Consider the following 21,198-nt stretch of genomic DNA (forward strand, 5'->3'; position numbering starts at 1 on the left):
TCCATCCACCAACAAACCAATGCTGACTATAATAGTGATCTTGTGTAGATTGTTCTGAGGAGATGCTGGCAAAAGTCCAAGAAAATGAAGAGCTTAAAGTTTGTACATGAGCATATTGTTCTTCGCCCAGGATGCATTGAGTTTTTAAAGGCTCTACTTAGCAATTTCAACGTATGGATATGGTCAGCTGCTGCTGCTAATGACATGCATGTTGTGGACATCATCAAGATTTTAGAAAAGGAAGCTAAAGAAAAAAATTTATTCTTTATGATCTAGGGGCAAAGCCAATTTCAACCATGCGTAGAATCAAGGATCACTTGCTTAGATAATCTAGGAGTAGAAGCACTTTTCAAACCATTGGCTATTACATCATCAAAATTTGGGCTTGATGCAAGAAGATTGCTTCTTGTAGATGATGAACCATTAAAGGGATGTGTGAATCCTGCATTGAATTTTATTTTTTCACCATCATTTAATGTTGATGATGAGGAGGATAATATCCTCCTTGGGGAGCTGCTACCATATATCAAAGCTCTCAATCATGTTAATGACATTCGCACAGTTACAAGGTCTCATTTATATGGACAAGCACCCATTGCTCAAGGTCATGAGCTTTATAACCATATACACAAGGTTGTTGTAGAGTGGGAGTGTCATAAAATCTAATATCTAACCAACCCAAATGATTTTCTCATATTAAATTGATCACTTAATGTGGGAGAATAAACGGGAACAGGTGTTAAGATATAGATATGTGCTTATAGATCTATCTCAACACGGGGCCAATGGTAAAGGGGCCCAAAAGGGAGATGGTCTATCAAAGAGCAAGGCTAACCAATGGAGCATAAGACCTTAGGGTTAGCTTCATTGAAGACCTCCAATAAATGTGTGTAAAAGTCCTTTGACCTTAGGTAAGCTAGGGCTGAGCTTGAGGTGGGAACCCGGCCCAAGCTCGAGGTGCTTGTCCTGCTTGAGGTGCTTGATTGGCTCCATGCTTGAGGTGCTTGACTTGCTGCATGATTAAGGTACTTGAGGTGCCTTGACAAGCTTGCCTGAGATGCTTGTGGGAACACCCCCTAGTTCAAGTGCTTTTTCATGCTTGGTGAGTAAGGTGCTTGATCACCTAAAGTCAAAAGCATTCCTACAAGAGGGGGGGCGATCCCTTTTCCTAGGGGCTAGAGAGAGAACACCCACTCACACACACAAGGGAAGCCCCAACTTGAAGAGGCAGCAAGGACACATGTTAGGCCCCTACCCATGTTACCTTCATGTGTTGCTTGAAGCCTATTGGCTAAGCTTCAAAGGGGTCCAATGATAAATTACATGAATTATCTAATTGTTTTAGCATTTATCTAGCCCTCTCTCTCAAAAAGGAAAGGGGGACACTTGTCTCAAGGCTACCCCTACTGCTTGTAATGCCTCCTGCTCATGATTGGCTAGGCCTGGGAGGGTCCAATGAGCTTCAAGCATGAGCTACAAGGGGGGGTCGACCCAAGCTAGCTAGGGGCTTGCTTGAGGGGTATACTCACCCACACACACTCACAATCACTGGCATTGTGTGCTATGCAAAGTGGAAGAGCTCCCTCTCCAAGCAAGTAGAGGTTGAGAGCCTACACCAACACTCTTGGCTATGGAGTGCAAATCCAACCAAGAGCCATGCTTCAATGCTTGAGCTTGCCATCTCCTTCTTCTTCATTACTATGCTATTATGTATGCTAGCAACAAGAGTATGATAAGTGAGGAACTAGTTCTTTCTCCTATGAAATGTTTCTTCTTTCTCTTCCCTACCCTCATTCCCTGCTAGCTCTCTCCACCTTCGAAGGTGTTTGAGGTCTTGGGACTGAGGCTTGGGACAATTAAAGCTTTCTTCAAGTTCATGTTATGCTATGATTGTGATGCATGAAGCTTTCCATCTTCATTGCATCACCTAGGTCACAAGGAACACAAAGAATGTATTGTAACAAGTCTCTCTTAATGGGAGAAATCATAATACAAATGCCTATTGGAGGGGGGACTGGCTCCACATAAATCCGGTCCTCAACTGTTGTCATGTTCTCTAAATTCTCTCTCTTGCAAAAGTATTGTTCATGCCAAGTTAACTAATTGCTATGATTATGTTGCTATCTTCAATTATGTCTACCCGCTATGCTCACAAAGTTATTTCTCGAAAGTATTCTCATTAATTTCCGCTATTCTCAAGTTGAATAAGCTAATTCCATTACAGGGAGGATAGAAATCTGATTTTTCTAGGAAAAACCTACTCCAAGAGAAGGCTACCAGAAGTTTCTAGTCCTCTTCACGATGAGAAAGTTACAACATCTAGCACTAGTGGAATGTCCACTCGAAGTCAAGACAAGAAACTTTCAGCACGTGATTGAGAAAAAGTAAGGGTCTTAAAGAATATCAAATCATTATCAGCCTTGAAAGGTACAGAAGCAATCATAATTGCCCAAAAATTGGGATACAAGGAGCTTGTGATCAAAGTACATGAAGCCAGGAATTATATAAAGCATCTAAAAATTCAGTATGATCTCAAATAGCCCTATATCAAGAAATGATGGAGCAATGTTTTGTAACATTTTTTCATTTACAAAGATCTTTAAGTACTCAGAGACTTTGTTAGAGTGCTTAGGGTTTCAAGATATATGAACATGTAAATGATTAATAGTTTTTAAAATTGTTGTTCAATACTATAAGTAACTTCTGAGTTTCATGTGCCAAATGCTCTTTTTTTAAAAAGCTTTTATAGTTGTTTGCTTTGAAACTTGAGTTCTTTGTGCCATCAAGGACAATCTACATGCTCATAATGTCATATCTTGCTCTATAACCTTGGGGGAATTTCACTTTATGGTCTCAACACCCTATGAATCTAAGGCCATAGGGTCATAGTTTGGCATGTGTTCTTGCATAAGACTTACTAAGTGTAACCACAAATTAGCACCCTATGTCCCTAAGGTCTTCAACACACTTAAGATCTCTATATTACCTTTTTTTTTTAATCATTTCAGGGCTTCTAAGAAAAAATGTTTTGCTATTAGATTATCACAAAATACAGGAGCTCCCTTTCATATTACATCAAATATCACATTCAAACCAAGAGCAATGGTTTCATTATCTACCAACATCTTTCAAACAGGACAAAGGAACGCTTATCTTAGATTTAGAGGGTGTGCTTCTTGCAACATTTGAGCTTCAATCAAGGCCAATCTAGACCAAGTACATATGAATTGTAGAAGATAACAATGAGGTGTATGCGGTGCGTCCAGATGCAGAGTATTTCTTAAGATTTTGCTTTGAGTTCTTTGAGGTTTGGATTTGGAGCTGCCATTGTTTACAAAAAGCTCAACATAATCAAGACCTGTTTTCCTACACAAAGTCACAAATTCAAGATGATTATGGATAATCGGTGCTATCAAAATTCAAATTTCATGATCGGTTACAAAAGAGCCTATCACAAAAATATTTTGACCATATGGAAGCTATTTGATTATTTAGATGGGGGCAACACTATAATATTTGATGATAGTCCATATCGAGTGATGTGGAATATTCAAGGAACTTATATGATTTTTCCAAAGTTTTGGAACCAACCTACTCAATTGCTTCAAAGTTTTTTAAAAGATGAAATTGTTCCATGGTTATGTGGATGGTTGTATGCTAAAGACAAGAGAGACTATACCATAAGAAATTTTGTAATGTTCCATCCTGATCCTGAGACTCACTATGTAATGCAATGTTATATGTCTCAAAGGACTCAAAATCTCAAGAGAAGGAAGCTATTTTAAGTGTACTAGTTAAGTATTCTAAATAGCATCTACCAAGTATTTGGCATTGTGTACTTTTCAAAATTTAAACTTGATGGAATTTTGTGGGATATCTTGAAACATCTTTAAAATATTTTTTTAATGAAGTGCATCCTATTGTGAGGAGACTTCTCTCATTCAAGTTCTTTGGTTTCATAGTTTGATGCTTCTATGGTATTGTTAACTTTTTCTTCTTATTAATTGTCTTTATTAAGTGATCCAAAAATCAGAATGTTCTTGACATTTGGTAGTGTTACAAAACGATGTTTTTTGAGCACCCTCAATCTTGGAGATATCATACTCTTTCTAGTTAGTACTTTATTGTACATGCGATGAAGACCATCAAAACTGTCAAGTTGGTGGTAATCTTTATGTTTATGCTTTATACTATTTTGACATAATCAATGTATACGATTTGTATTATTCACATCAATTGGTGTTTTTAAACACCTCCTTTTTTTGAGACACCATCTCTGAAACCTTTGAGTGAAGATTCACAGCATGTACTTGATGTAAAAAATCTTCATCTTAACATTGATTCTTTGGCACAAACTTATATTAGGAGTTTTTATATTGTAGTTTTATGTTAAGAAATAATTTCAAAGTTAGAATTATGATAGTGATAGCCATTTTTCGGCTTTCCATAATTGCCATATTAAGCTACCTCACCTTACCAAAATCATCCAAACACTGTGTCTATCCCTACCATTTCACTGTATATAGGTGTGTGTGAGTTAGGGGACTTTTCCCATATCTTCTTAAAAACCCTTAATTAGCTAGACACTGGGCTAGTTGAGCCAAAAAAATAAAACATATAAGTATATTATGGCCCATTTGTGTGTAAATATTTCATTGTATATAGGGCCTAAATAAAAGGATTTTTCATAATTATTTTGGTATTTATTTAAATATTTCTACCTATGGTGTGTTATTTATGCTATGACTCAACATTACCATATTTTTTCTTACCATTTTGCGTACTCTGTATTCCATATAAAAATAATTTCATGCAAGCTTCTCTTATTTTTGGTGTAACTCCATCCCAACAAAAATCCAAAAAAACTAGTTTATTTATGTGTATATTTTTTCACTATTGTCATTTTTTCCTTCCTACATCTATTCTCTATTACTCTCATAAATTAGACCACCAAAAATATTCATATTTTTATGGTAGACTTATAATGAGAGAGATTTATTTTGACCCCTTTATATTTTTTCCACCTATATTATTTATATTTGACATGTACATATTTTTTTAGACCCCTCAATATTTGATTTTCTTAGTTATACTATTCACTTATATCATGATCTCAACAATATCTTCAATTATAGACCTACCAAATAAGGTCAAGGGTATGTGGAATGCATGCATGCACCATGGGGAGCTCACTCTTGGAGGTATTCAAAAGAATCATCCAAAGAAGGACCTCACAAGGACCTTGTGCAGTGGAAAAACAGTCGGTTTTGCTGAATTTTTAAAGATCACATGCTCCCCAAATTTGAAAAGGTGATACAAACAAAAGTTGTAGCTCGTGAGCTAAAATTTCACCTCATATTTTTTTGAGCTACGATCTGTGACTTATGATTTTATTGGTGGACCCCAGTTTGCCCATGCTATGCAGCCACACTCCCTCTTCCACTTTATCATTTTCCTCTTTCACACACACTCCTCCCTCTCCTTCCCACTCCCAAACGTGAAGCTCCCATGTCCTAATTCACCCTTTTCACCACTGCCACATCTCTCACACCTCCATAGCCTTCATCCTCCATTTCTACACCCTATGTGTCCCCCTTTCTCTCTACATATATGTCCATATCACCATACTCTCTTCAGCTTTGTAAAGAACTTCAAAAAATCAGAAAAAATCCAAGGATAACCTCTGCAAATGAAGGCTTTTATCATGAATTTTCCAAGGTTTGAAGATAACATAGCTTCATCGACACGCGCTACTTCGCCATGCTGACTGCTTCTTCTTCCGGTGTTGTAAAGAGATGAATGTCAACTTCTCCAAAGCTTCAACCTCTCTTTACAAGCTCATCCCTTCTCTAACTTTTTTCATCATATATCTCACCATTTGGTGAATGATTTTGTAAATATGTTTTAGTGATAATTACTAACTACTAACCACTAACCTTATTGTAAAATACACCCTCTACTAGAGTAGGCACTCCCAAATTATTCACTCAATCCCTCTCTCCTTTCATCCTCAATAATTCTCTTCCCTTGAGACCACATCCATGTGACTCAAAGGACAAGAGAGACCCACCCTCATTAAAAAAAATAAAAATATGCATAATCTTTTATTCCTTCAAATAAACTTGATTAGGCTTAATCCTAATCGGGGCTTCTAAAACCTATAAATAGAGCCCTTCTCTCCCTTGTAAATCATCACATGATCACACTACACCACACCATTCTCAACACATAACACACCACTCTTCAAGCCTAGTTGTGTAGAGTGTGGGCATCGTGACTGCTCTATTCCATCATTACACATAGGTGCATGGAGAAGCTTGAAGTTAGTTATGCCATCTAGAGGAGTGGAGTGTATGCCATACTCTTCACCACACTTGTAGCCTACTCTTGTGCATAAATAAGATTTATAGTTTTGGGTGCAATTGTATGATGCAACTACGACTCTTCTCTCCAAATTGACTTGATAAGTTGGCTCATCAGGTGGTTGAAGGTATATTGTCCTTGAAGTTTGTTGTGCCATTTCATGCTTGGCGGTTTGAGGGCTTGTTGAATTGTTTGCCTAAAAGGTCAATTGTAAGAGGGTGCTCGGTGAGAGGGCTCCCGTGACCCTAAGACAATTTGTGTATTGGCAACAAGGTCAAGTTTTGTGTTGTCTCTCTATTTCTCATCAAGCTTTGTGTGCATCTAGTCTTTAAGGCTAAGACTGAGTTGCTCAAGTTGATTTGTGCTCTTTACCTCTCTCTAGCGTGGTGAATGTTTGTGTTTGGTGTGTGTGGCTATCTTGCATTCCCCTCTCTTTGTGCGTTTGAGTAAAAGGAGATATCACGTGCGTCCTAGTTCACATCTACAACTAGGTGGTGCCCCTTTTCTTGTTTGGTTTCTGGCTGTGGGTTGTTGTTGTCTCTGATTGTGCTTGCCCCAGCCCCAATTGAGCAGCACGGGAGCCTCAAAGGGTGTTTAGAGGCCGCTCTTCTTGTTGCCTGTCCCGGACCGCCTCAATAGTTTATCTAAGTAAGTGCCTCATTTAACTTTGTATAGTTAAATAAAATACCAAATGGAATTATAGGTGCAATAGGTGACATCTTATGGTCTTAGGGCCATAGGATACTCTATAGTATTGTTTAGATTTTTTAATTGTTTGTGAACATAGATCATAGAGGGTTTTTCTCACTACCATAGAGGATATCCTATGGCTTTGGGGCCACATGGTCTCAATACTGAGAGTAGAGGATTTCTTACTAGCATAGAGGGTACCTTGTGGCCCTAGGTCCATAGGGTGCAAACACAGAGTATAGAGGATTTCTTACTAGCACAGAGGGCACCCTATGGTTTAAGGCCATATGGTGATAGCATATAGAATAAAGGGTTTCTAACTAGCATACGAGGCACACCTTGTGCGCCTGGGAACATAGAGTGCCAACATAGAGTATAGAAGAGTTTCTTATTGGCATAAACAACATCTTGTGGCCCTAAGACAACCTACAACCTTAGGGACATAGGGTGGCACAGAAATAAAGTCCCATATGGCTTTGAAGGGCTGGATCTCTTTATACATTGGGACCAACTAACAATCCTAACCCTATGGCCTTGAGGTCATAAAGAGACATATTAAAGTCACATACATGTCTACAAAGAGCACCATATGGCCTTAAGGCCATATGTGCAATAGATGGCATCTCATGGTCTTATAGCCATAGGATACTATATAGTATTGTTTTTACTTTTTAAGTGTGAAATATTAGTTTGAATGTTGTTTAAATTATCGTGTATATAAAACTTGATAGCATGCTACAAAACCATAACCAAGTATTTTGTTATACATGGATTAAGGTCACCAAATTATGACAAGAGTGTTTAATAGTATTTGCCTTTACATATTATCTTTTTTAATTGTTGTAATCAATCTATATGCTGCTTTAAAATCATATCAATTGGTTTTTGTGACACCTCATTTTTTGAGAAGCTACTTCTAGAAGAATTTGTTGAATTTTGAAAAGCACTGATGCCATACAAATCCTCTTTCCAAAAACTATATTGGAGGTTTATTCTTAAATTTTATAGTAGAGAAATTAAAATAGACTCATATAATCATGATAATTTATCTAAATTAAAGACAACTAGATCTTAGAAATCATAAAATAACACAATTCTAGCATACACATTTAGAATTTGGGAAATGGGATTTTCCCAAATTATCTAAAATGGTGTTACTAAGCATGTGATTGACCATTCTTGAGGAGGCCCAATCAAATGCAGGCTAGTGCTAGAAGAGGGGGTCAACCCAAGAAAGTAGGGGGTAAGCTTACCCATATACCCTCTCCCACACACACACACACACAAGCTCATTGTGTGAAATGCAAAGTGCAAGATCTCCATCTCCTTCTCCAAGCTTGTTGAGAAGTTGAGAGACTACTCTTGGCTATGGAATGCAAATCCAACAAAGAGCCATGTTCCAATGTTGAAGCTTGTCATTTTCTCAATCTTCATTACTATCCTATTATGTATGCTAAGCAAGAAGAGTGATGATAAGTGAGGAACTATTTCTTTTTCCTATGAATGCTTCTTCTCCCTCTTGCCTACCCTCATTCCTCACTAGCTCTCTCCACCTTTGAAGGTGTCTGAGGCCTTGGGACTGAGGCCGGAGATGGTTAATGCTTTCTGCAAAGTCTATGTTATGCTCGTGATGCATGAAGCTTTCCATCTTCATTGCACCACCTAGGTCACAAGGAACACAAAGATTGTATTGTATACCAAGTCTCTCTTGATGGTAGAATCTATAATACAAAAGCCTATTGAAGGGGGCACCGGCACCACATAAATACGGTCTTCAATTGTTGTAAAGTTCTCTAAACTCTCTCGCTTCTTGCAAGATTATTGTTCATGCCATATTAATTAAGTACTATGGCTATGTTGCTACTGCTAATTAAGTTCACTCTCTATTTCTCAAAGTAGTCTCACAAAAATGCTCACATTAATTCTCTTAATTTTGTTATTCTCAAAGTTCATATGCCATTTCCATTACATTGGTATTAGAGCATTTGGTTTATCTTTTCTTTCTTAAGAAGAGAGGTCCTTAAGTTGTCCATGAAAGATTGGGCCTATTACTTGTAATAGGGTAATCGGGACAGGGATCTATTATCTTGGTTGAGAAGGGCTTAGTTCAAGGTACACCATTGGGAACTATAGTCTTAATAATGGAGCCTCTCGGGGCTTGCCTTTGGCTTAACCATTATTGAGCTACAAGCAAGCTCAATAGGAACCATAATCAACCAAGCAATGTTAGCCCCTCTTCACTAGTCTTTGCAATCAATAGTGTCTAAACCACGGGTGTGGCTGCTTGAGAATTGATTTTCAAAGGTAAAGAAGAGTAGCGACTAAGGTTTTTGAGGGTACCAAAGCACAAAGTAATCTATACATAAGTTTAATTAGCATGGCTAACAATAACCAAGAGATTAAAATGAACATTGATAACTTTGATTTTGCACATGAAGTTGCTAATGATGATGCTCCCATGTTTGTCAATTATCTTGTTACCAGGTTGCAGCAAGCTATGGGTAACCCTGCTTTGCAAGCCGAAGTTACTCAACAACTTGGTGCTTATGGAATTTTCCTTCCTCTCCAAGAGGGGAGAGATATTAGGAGGCCTCTTGATCAGACCACCAAAAGAAGACTCTCTCCCATAAGAGAGGAGGAATCCAAAGAACAAGATAGAAGCGAATCCCTAAGTTCCTCTAAATGTGAGGTTCCCAACCCCGAGAAGATTGGAGCAACTTGATAGATGGCCCTTCTTTATTGTACTTTTTTGTTGACGACACCCTACTCCATCTCCACAAAGTAAAGATACTAGCAACAGAAGAGAGGGAGTCCTCTATCCATCATTTTCGTGGTTATAAGGGTCATACACCACAAGCCAGGTCAGTAAATCAAGGATTCTAATGAAAAATACTTCCTAACATAAAGATGAAATCCCATTGAACTATTTAGAATCCATAAACAACGCCTTTTCCCCCTGTTTAAGAGGCACAACCGCCATCCATAAACCATAAAAAAGATATGAGACTTAATCTAAACTAACTAGTAATCTTGTGAAAAGTACGACTAATTGGGTCCGTAGCTTTTAGGGGCACATAGATTTGGGACATCTCGACTCTTGGCACAATGAGTCTCTAATTTCACTTCTCTTAATAAAAGGGAGTGGAGAGTTTTTTGACTAATCAAGACCACCCATCCTTGACAGACAACCTAAGCCAGCCCCCAATTTCCACCCCACACTTACACTCTTTAGCTTGTTTTCTAATTACTACCACACTGTTTTACATATACAAACAATGTTCTTTTCTTAATTCCAAGAACAGGTTCTTTCATCTAGCCCTTCAAACATCACCAAAACATTTCTTTCTCAAACATGGTCTAATGAAGACAGTCCTATAATTCAACAAAAATGAATCTTTCAATTATTCTTCAGAGTTTGCTGCTACCTACAGACTTTCTCTGTCTAACCAACAAGGCCTTTGCAAAGGATCTACTTATTTGCTAATCACAAAATGTGCATACTTTCCCAGTCGCTAATCGCAAGGCATCTTGCTAACTGCAAGAGACAAAAAGATAGCTGATAACCTCAGCTTATTCTCCGCTAACCGCGGAATCACCTCACTAACTGCGAGTTTCATCTGGAAACAAGGTATTCTTTCAAAAATTGTTTTATTTAATTGATTTCTCAAACATGATTAACTAACTTCTAATATCGAACAGAGACAGTTTATCAAATAGTAACCATAAGTCAAACAATTCTTTCTCTACTCTATGAGATCATATACTTGTTTCTTGTGATATAATCACATTTCTTGGATAGTATAAGGGAATTCCTAAGCTTGACTTACCGGTCATCATGTATAACGATGCATAATTATAAATTCATATACCGGATTAGCAACACGTTTGACTACCTCTCGTGGTTGAGGTTGGACAGCTTCGACTTTCTCCACAGTCGATACCTCCACTTGAGCAGCGTTTGTAGTAGTTGATGCCCTTCTTTGCACCTTTCTTAGAGGTGGAGCAACATGAGCATCCTTCGAGCTTGGAGTCACTCGCTTCGGGGCCATCTATCGCAAAAGATAAGGGAGAAAGTGAGAAAGAGAACTCAAGAATTTGAGAGGCAACACGATGATGGTAGAGAAAGAATTGGAGATGGAGATGGCTTGAAGGTAATAGCTTGAGGGAGAGAGGTTGAGCAAGAGAAGGTAACTCCAATGTTAAGGCAAGAGAGCTTACGCTTCTGAGATGGTGTGTCTTAAAACTGAGAGGAGATGGGTCTTTATATAGGCTCTCAAGGACAAAATCACAAGCCAAAAATAGAGGGAAGCAAGGAGAGATAAGTTCGCACACATTCGTGGATTTTTTTAATCTTTTTAATTTTATTTTTATAGACACGGATTTTGATGCACGATTTTGAGTCTCTAATAAGAAACTTGGCTTTCAAGAAAAGAGCTCTAAACTAAACTCCTCCTCTCTTTCTTTCCTAAAAGTACTCTTCCTAGTCCTTCTCTTCTAAAATTACTCCTCCTTTTCTAAAATTTCTCTCTCTTTCCGAAAAGGCCAACCGTTATCTTTAGTTATAGTTTGAGGCTTAAGTTTTCTATCAACCTATTCTTTTCAAGGGAATAAAGGTCATAATTAATAGTTCTGGAATCTAATTTTTGATCCAATTGTTCCATTAGAATGCTCTTTGACTTAATAAAATGAAAACCTTAAATATTTTCAAAGTAAATGAAATACTTTTATTGAAAAATGTTGGGTACATTACACTGAATATGTGGCTCCATAAAGACAACGGTCTGGATGGTCGCCAACTCCTCCTAAGAGTAAACGGTCAACCCATAGTCCTTCTCCTTATCACCTTGAAAGGGAAGAGAGGAAACAAAGGAATAAAAGGGTAAGAAAGAGGTCACCCTCTTCTCCTTCTTCTTCGCCTTCCTCCTCTTCCGATGAAAGCAAGAGCTATTCTCCTAGAGAATACAAGAGGAGAGGACATTGCAAATCTTACCCTGCATGTGGCAAAGGTTTCGAAAAGCTCAAGAAGTTCAAAGCGGGAGGAAAGAGTATCTCTTTTCTCACCTATGATGGCACATTTGGTGCTATCGACAAAGTATTGGCCTTCATCCACAACAATTTGATGCGGCCTTTGGAGACGAGGGCTTCACAGAGTCCTCTAAGCTATGCCATGTAGCTATGCACTTTCAAAAATATGCTCCTCAATGGTGGGCTAGCCTTTGCGGCAATAGCGAATCCTCAAAGACATGGAATACTTTACAAGTTTCCATCATGAAGAAATTCCTTGCAAGCGATGCAAAGGACAAAATGCTTACCGAATGGCGGAGTTTGAAGCTTGTCTCCCATGAGTCTATCCACAAATATGTGGACAAGTTTTGGGATTTACATCTCAAGGCTATTGTCTTTCAAAAGATAGACTTTGTCGAGCAAAAGCAAAATTTGTGCGGGATTACATGAAGAGATGGCCAAGTACGTCATCCACACTATGGCTGCTTTGTGCATCAATTTCCAACAAGGGGATAGAAGGAATGTCAAGCCCATGGAAAGCAAAGACAAAAGTGATGCAAAAGGGAAAACCAATGCCCAAAATTCTTCCCAACGCAATTCCAACAACAACAATTGGTCCAAGGAGAAGGAAGTTTACAAAGGTAAAAATAAATTCTCTCCTCAAGAGCTTGAAGCTTTTTGTAAGGACCACAAATGCTTTAAGTGTGGGGAGCAAGGACATGGCTATCGTTCTTGCCCCAAGAGAAATGCCCACAATGAGACTCCTAGAGCTTCCATGATTGAAGCTCCAAAAGAGGATGCTCAAAGGATCACCTCTCTCCTATGCTTGGGGAAAGGTAAGGGAGCATGATGCCTTTATCTTGTTTGACCCTGGCTCTACTCACAACTTCATATCAATAGAGTTGGCCACTAAGTTGGGCATTCAAGATTTTGAGATGGGAGATATTGTTACTGTTGATGGAGCTTTCAAGGGACAGCAAACCTCCGTTACTCCCTCGATTGGGAAGTTGAGGCTTCATGTCCCAATCTACATCGACAAAGAAGACTTTTTCATGTCTCCTCTTCAACATGAGGTGTTATCGTAGGGGCACCATGGTTCAACCGCATGGCTGTCAACATGAAGTTTCTTGAAAGGAGAATCTACTTCACTACAGGAAAAAGAGCATGTATATAGATGCCAGTGAGTCTGCTCGTACTATACCACTTGTAAATTCTCCTAATTTTGACAAATCAATAAAAAGCTCAGTTTCTACGTACATAATTTATGTCAAAGAATCCATAAAACGTCCTAATGTTTCATCAAATATAAATGGTAGGAATCAAGAAGAGTTAGGCTTGTCTAATTTTCTAAATGGATTCCAAGATGTGTTCATCGATGATGTCCCTATAGACTTACCTACAAGACGAGGGGATGATGACCATCAAATTGAGCTCCTACCAGGAAGCTCACCACATAACAATAGTCCTTATAAAGTTTCCCAAGCTCAACAAGATGAGATCATGAGGCAAGTACAAGAATTGATAGATAAAGGGATGGTGAGGCCTAGCTCCTCTCCCTTTTGTTCTCCAATTCTTTTAGTCAAAACATAGATGGTACATACATCATGTGTGTGTACTATCAAGCACTAAACCATATCACTATCAAAAACAAATTTCCCGTACCGCTGGTAAAACAATTGTTTGATAAGCTACAAGGCTCTACCTACTTCAATAGGACTGACCTTAATCAAATAATGATAGTGAATGAAGGTATCCTCAAAACCGCGTTCCGTACAACGGCTGGTCTTTATGAATATCTAGTCATGCCTTTTGGCTTGAATAATGCACCAGCCATGTTCAATTGAGTAAATGAAGAAAATCTTTAGACCCTATCACAAATTCACTGGAGTGTTCTTTGATGATATAATCATCTACTCCAAGTCCTTGGAGGAACACAAGCAACATCTACAAGTGTTTTTTCAAGCTTTGAAGGAGAACAAGCTTTTTATCAATCAAAAGAAGAGTGAATTTTTCCTTCAAGAGATTCAATACTTAGGTCATATTATCTCTCAAGATGGTATTCATATGGATCCATCAAAGTTGGAGGTAATAAAAGCATGGTATTATTCAAGGAACATACATGAGCTAAGAAGCTTAATTGGTATGTGTGTATGCTAAAGATGCTTCATAGCCAAATTCTCTCAAATAGCAGGACTATTACATGACTTAACAAAGAAGAACGTTAAGTACTGATGGATTGCTAAAGAGAAAAATGCTTTTGACAAGCTCAAAGAAGCTTACCTCCCAACTAGTCCTTATGCTTCTGGATCTCTCAAAGCCATTTGAGTTCCAATTGATGTTTGTGGTGATTGCCTTGGAGCATTTTTTCTTCAAGAAGGGCATGCCATCGTAAATGAGAGCTGAAGGCTCAATACCAATGAACTAGTCTTGGGCATATAGGAAAAAGAGCTCTTAGTTGTTCTATATGCCCTAGACACATGGAAGCACTATCTACTGGGGACTCCATTTATTTTGCGAACAAACCACCAAAGTCTCAAGTACTTCATGATGCAAACCAAGCTTTCCAACAAAAAAATGAGGTGGGAAAGTTTTCTTTTGCAATATTATTTTCATATTGCATTTCTAGTAAGAACAATCAAGTGGCCGATGCACTTTCATGACGACCAAAAGTTAATGCGGTGTATATAGAAACTCACAATGATCTATCTTCTATGATAGATGAGTATGCTACTAACCCTGACTTTAAAGAGATAATGTCATCCCTTGCATTGAGAAAGAAAGAAGAACCATTCACCTTGTAGGATGGTTATCTTCTCCATCGCAATAGGCCATGTGTTACCCACTCTTTCACGAGAAAGTCGTGTATGAATCCCATGCTCCTCCCTATGCGGGGCATAGAGGCATTCAACCTACTCTTTGAGGGGTAGAGACGTAATTCTATTCGCATACCATGAAAGTGGACATACAATAGTATGTATCAAAATGTGTGGTATGCCAAAAAACTAAATATGATAGAAGGAAGCAACCTAGATTACTCCAGTCATTGCCGATTCCTAATTCACCATGGGAGAGTATATCCATGGATTTTATCTTTGTGTTATCCAAGTATCCATGGGAATAAGGGAATATGGACAATAGTCGACAGGTTTAGCAAGCAAGCACACTTTATTCCTGTCAAAAAAGACTATTAAGGCACACCAAATGCAACTCTCTTCATATCTAAGATTTTCAAACACCATGGATTACCAACATCCATCGTGTTAGATAGAGATCCTAGAATGACCAGTAATTTTTGGAAGATCTCTTTGAAAATCTAGGTACAAAATTGAATTTCTCTTTGGCCTATCACCCACAAACGGATGGCCAAAGTGAGATAGTCAATCTTACAATTCTCGATCTACTAAAGACTTATATTATAGAAGTAGATCAACGCTCACAATGGGAGAAGTACCTACCCCTTGTAGAGTATGCATACAATAATACTATCCATACTTCTATGGGAAAAGCACTTTTGAAATCATAGAGGGAAGACCTAAAAGTCCCTTGCTACTTAAAGTACATGGGAAGATCTTCGCTACCGATGAGTATAGCCGTGACCTACAAGAATCTTTCCAAAATATTGAGGAGGCTATATCCATTTCTCAACAAAGGAAAAACGTTGTTGCTCACAAGCACAAAAGGGCCTTAACATTCAAAGAAAATGATTGGGTCTTACTTAAGTTTCCCAAGGCTCGATTGAGGCAAACGACGGGCAAAAATCCTACGGGCCATCAAAATTATTATGCTAAACTAGCAAAAAGATACTATGGTCCTTTTCAAATATTGAATCCAATCAATGAGATGGCTTATCAACTTAAGCTGCCCAACCACTGACTCATACACAATGATTTTCATGTGAGCCTACTTAAGCTTTACAAAGGAGAGCCCCCAAGTGAACCAATTATTGAAGACCCTCCAGAAATTGAAGACCAAGAAGAGGTGCTACAACCCAAAGCTATTCTTCAAAATGAAGACACAGTACTACGACATGGTAAGATTATCTGATGGTATCTTATTAAGTTCAAAAATCTACATTTTGATGGATGCAAGGCATATAGCTTAAGAATAGTATGAACCTTGTCAATGCTTACAATGCTACATTAGAGTAAGCAATTGTACATGTTTCTTTTAAACGATCAATGTTTTTGTCTTATAAGACTAATTCTCTTTTTACTGTGCACAAATTTAAGTTGTATCCATGCTTAGAATCATGCTTGTGATGACGACGTCTCTCAAACACCAAGTAGAATTTGTCACTCTACTTGGGAGAATGAAATGGACTAAAGAGCAGCCATGCTTGCGGTATCTACGTCTCCCAAGCACCAAGTGGATTAAACATCCACCTTGAACTCGGTCCAAGCTTGAGGTGCTTGTTGTGCTTGATGACTGATGTGCTTGATGATTGAGATGCTTGAGGTGCTTGAAGTACTTGATAACTTAGATGCTTGAGGTGCTTGTTGTGCTTGATATGCTAGGGTTGTACTTGAGGTGGGAACCTCGCCCAAGCTTGTGGGGCTTAAGGGCCGAGCTTGTGGTGGAACCGGGTCCAAGGTTGAGGGGCTTGAGGTGTCAAAAACTCAACAAAGATCCCTACAAGGAGGGGGCAATCCCTGCAAGTTGGGGGCATGAGACAGAACACACACACCCTCACACAAGGCAAGCCTAGACTGAGGCAACAAGGCCCCACATGTCAAGTTCCTCTCCATGTTTCCCTCACAAGGTGCGTAAAGCCTATTGGTTGGCCTCTCAAGGGATCCAATCAGAAACTAGTTTATTTAATTAATTTTCTCAAAGCATTATTGAAGCACTCTCTGTCTCTCAAAGGGGTAAGAAGGACACTTGTCCTAAAGCTACCTTTGTTGCTTGATATGCACTAAGCATGTGATTGACCAGGATTGAGGAGGCCCAATCAAATGCAGGCTAGTGCTAGAAGAGGGGGTCAACCCAAGCAAGTAGGGGGTGTGCTTGCCCATATACCCTCTCCCACACACACACACACACAAGCTCATTGTGTGAAGTGCAAAGTGCAAGAGCTCCATCTCCTTCTCCAAGCTTGTTGAGAAGTTGAGAGCCTACATCAATAAGCTTGGCTATGGAATGCAAATCCAACCAAGCCATGTTCCAATGCTTAATCTTGTCATCTTCCCCATCTTCATTACTATTCTATTATGTATGCTAAGCAAGAAGAGTGATGATAAGTGAGGCACTATTTCTTTTCCTATGAATTTTTCTTCTTCCTCTTGCCTACCCTCATTCCCCACTAGCTCTCTCCACCTTTGAAGGTGTTTGAGGCCTTGGGACTGAGGCCAAGGATGGTTAATGCTCTCTACAAAGTCTATGTTATGCTCGCGATGCATGAAGATTTCATCTTCATTGCATCACCTAGGTCACAAGGAATACTAATATTGTATTGTACCATGTCTTTCTTGCTGGGAGAATCTATAATACAAAATCCTATTGGAGGGGGGACCGGCTCCACATAAATCCGGTCCTCAACTATTGTAAAGTTCTCTAAACTCTCTCTCTTGCAAAAGTATTGTTCATGCCAAGTTAATTAAGTACTATGGTTATGTTGCTACCACTAATTAAGTTCACCCTCTATGTTTTCAAATAGTCCCACAAAAATGCTCACTCTAATTCTCTTAATTCCACTATTCTCAAAGTTCATCTATAGGCCATTTCCATTGCATGTAGACTAGCAAAGTTCATAGGCCATCTCCATTACACGTAGACTAGCCCAACATTTTTTGGCATACTTTTGGAAATGCATAGCTACATGTTGTAGCTTAGAGGACTCCGTGGACCCCTTATCTCCAAAGGCCACATCAAATTATTGGATGAAGGTCAAAACTTTTTTCATAGCACCAAAGGTGCCATCATAGGTGAGAAAAGAGATGCTCTTTCCTCCCACCTTGAACTCCTAAAGCTTATAGGACCTGTTCCAAGTAGCATAGGATTTTTGATGTCCTCTCCTCTTGTACTCTCTAGGAGAAAAACTACTGATTTCATTGAAAGAGGAGGAAGGTGATGAAGATGGAGAAGAGGGTGACCTCTTTCTCACCTTTTTATTCTTTTGATTCCTCTCTTTCTTATTAGAATGATGAGGAGAAGGACTATATGACGATCTTTTTCTCTTGGGAGGAGTTGGGGATTGTCTTGATTGTCATCTTCACGGAGACATATCTTTTGAGAAACTTGGAGATTCACCTCTTTTGAAAGTCTCTACAAGAGGTTTCCTAGGCTCTCTCTCTCTCTCTCTCTCTCTCTCTCTCTCTCTCTCTCTCTCTCTCTCTCTCTCTCTTCCTTCTTGGGGAGTTTGGAGAATTCCATGGGTGGGAAGTTGTTGGGAAACTTTGGCTTGTAAAACGGGGTTGCCCATGGCTTGTTACAACCTAGTAACAAGATAGTTCACAAACACACAGGGGAATCATTAGCAGTACCTTCATTTGCAAAATCAAAGTTGTCAATATTCATTCTACTCTCTTTATTATTGTCAGCCATGCTAACTAAATTTATATATATACTACTTAATTTTGCAACCTCAAAACTTTAATTGCTACTCTTCTTAACTTTTGAAAATTAGCTCTCAAGCAGACACACCCATGCTTTAGAGACTGTTGATTGCAAAGAGTAGTGGAGAGAGTCTAGTAGTGTTCGATTGATTATGGTTCTTGTTGATCTTGCTAGTAGCTCAAATGGTTAATCTAAAGGCAAGCCCCAAAAGACTCCATCATTAAGTCTATAGTTCCCAACGGTGTACCTTGAACTTAGTTCATTCCAACCGGGATAATAATTTCTATCCCACTTACCCTTTTGCAATGAACAACTCCAACCTTTCATGGAAAACTTAAGGACCTCTCTTCTTAAGCAAGAAAAGAGAAACCAATATCTCTCATACCAATGTAACAGAATATGGCTAATAACATGGATTGTATGTTGGATTAAAGCCTATGGAGAATGGTGCCTTGCAGCCATGGTGTGGAGGATGCAAAGAACAAGAGAGAGAGAGAGAGACAGAGAGTCGATACTGTAAGGAGAAAACTACACGCTATGCTTAATTAAGAGTTTGTAAAAACCAAAACTTACAATATATGGCAATACTTGCCATGCAAACTCAAAAGGTAACTAAAGGCTCATCTACATGCTATAAGCAGTGTTCCCACAAGCAGATGCTAGTGAACCTAGGCTTTGGACTTGATACAGACCATGGCAGAGTCCAATCACCTGAAACTATGAGTAGAAGTCCCCCCTTAACAATAACATAGGTGTGTGTGTGGGGGTCTTACCACTTTTTATTTTCATGGTAGTTTCTATAACCTGTACATTTTATTGACAAATGACTGACATAAAGGAAACATAAAGACAAACTAAAACTACATGACATCACTTTGTACAAGAAGCATTGGTGCTTGACCATCTTCATCACCTTCAACCATGTTGATCTGTCACTTATTCTTCTTAAAGCATTTATCCAAAGGATGATTGGTCTTTCCATAGTGGATGCAAGGATTTTTGCTGAAACAATCTTGGTTTGATGATTGTTGCATCCACATATCTCACAAGGTCTAGTGTTGGTTGAAGTTGCAGGCCTGGTTGAAGTGCAACCACGAGCTACATATGCAGTCGATATGAAAGAGCTAATTTGTGGTACTTGTTTCTCTTCTTCTTGCAATGAGTTAATGATACCATCCATAGAAGGTAGAGGATTCTTCTCCTTTAAAATAGTTACAATTTCACAAAATTTTGTAGGTAGGCTATTCAGAAAAACGGCTATAAGATCTTCATCTGGGACAAGAGCTTCAACATAAATTAGTTGAGTGTGTATGCTTTTTAGTCTGTTATCTAAAGCTGCAATATTTTCATCATCACGCATTGAAAGAAAAAATAGGTCTATTTTAAGGCTCATTTTGGAGTATTTGGCTTTGGGACCAAACACTTTCTCTAGTTCCATCCAGGCAGCATTTGCAGATTGCATGTCATCCAGATAATGAATAAAATCATCTTCAAGAGATATCAGAATAATACCTAATGCTTGCTCGTCCTTGCATTGTTGCTCGACAGATAACGCTCTAGTAACTACAGCGGATGTGCCTGCTTTGTCGATTGATAGGGCTTGATGACACTCCACAAATTCTTGCGCATCAGATATCCATTTACTTAAATTTTCCAGGTATGGAAGCCAGATCCCTTAAATTTAACGATTTTTGACGCCATGTTGAAGCCTTTCAGAAGCCTAATAGAAAATTTATGTTATTGGTTATTGCCGGCTTAACTTTCGGTTGTCTTCGTCTTCAACTATCTTTGTATACATGTATTAAGCTACTGCAAAAACTTTCTAAATCACTGCAATTGAATCTTCCTGAGTTTGAAAAACGCCTTCAAATTATTTATGAGCCAATGTATTATTGAACCGAGCACTGATGGGTGACTTACACCTTGTCGAGGGTGTGAATACCCACTTGCATAAGGGCTCAAGACCAAATTGGGTGGCCACTCGAATAAAATGTAAAATGAACAAAATAAAATGAGCTCTGTATTGCAGAGATGGCACAAAAATGACAGTGTGGGAGTATTCTGGCTCTCAATGGCTGTAGAGGCCGAATTTGGAGGCGCTCAAGAATCAAGAGTTCACCAGAAAGCCAAGGTGGCCCTATTGAGGGTCATTATGCTCAAATCTATGCAGGTTGTTCAACCTCCTCTCTCCTCTCTAAGCGGCTGCTCCCATGTTGGTGAACCCTGTAGCCAACGCCAAGCAAAACCACCTCGCTCTGATACCAGTTTGTTGGCTTAAAGCCTATGGAGGATGGTGCCTTGCAGCCATGGCATGGAGGATGCAGAGAAAGAGAGAGAGAGAGAGAGAGAGAGAGAGAGAGAGAGAGAGAGAGAGAGAGAGAGAGAGAGAGAGAGAGAGAGAGAGAGAGAGAGAGAGAAACAGAGAGTCGATACTGCAATGAGAAAAGTGCACGCTATGCTTAATTGAGAGTTTGTAAAAACCAAAACTTACAATATATGGCAATACTTGCCATGCAAACTCAAAAGGTAACTAAAGATTCATCTGCATGCTATACGTGGTGTTCCCATAGGTAGATGCCATTGAACTCA

The sequence above is a fragment of the Adiantum capillus-veneris genome, chromosome 27, assembly GCF_014529385.1.
Source record: "Adiantum capillus-veneris isolate H3 chromosome 27, ASM1452938v2, whole genome shotgun sequence".
In the NCBI taxonomy this organism is placed as follows: domain Eukaryota; kingdom Viridiplantae; phylum Streptophyta; class Polypodiopsida; order Polypodiales; family Pteridaceae; genus Adiantum; species Adiantum capillus-veneris.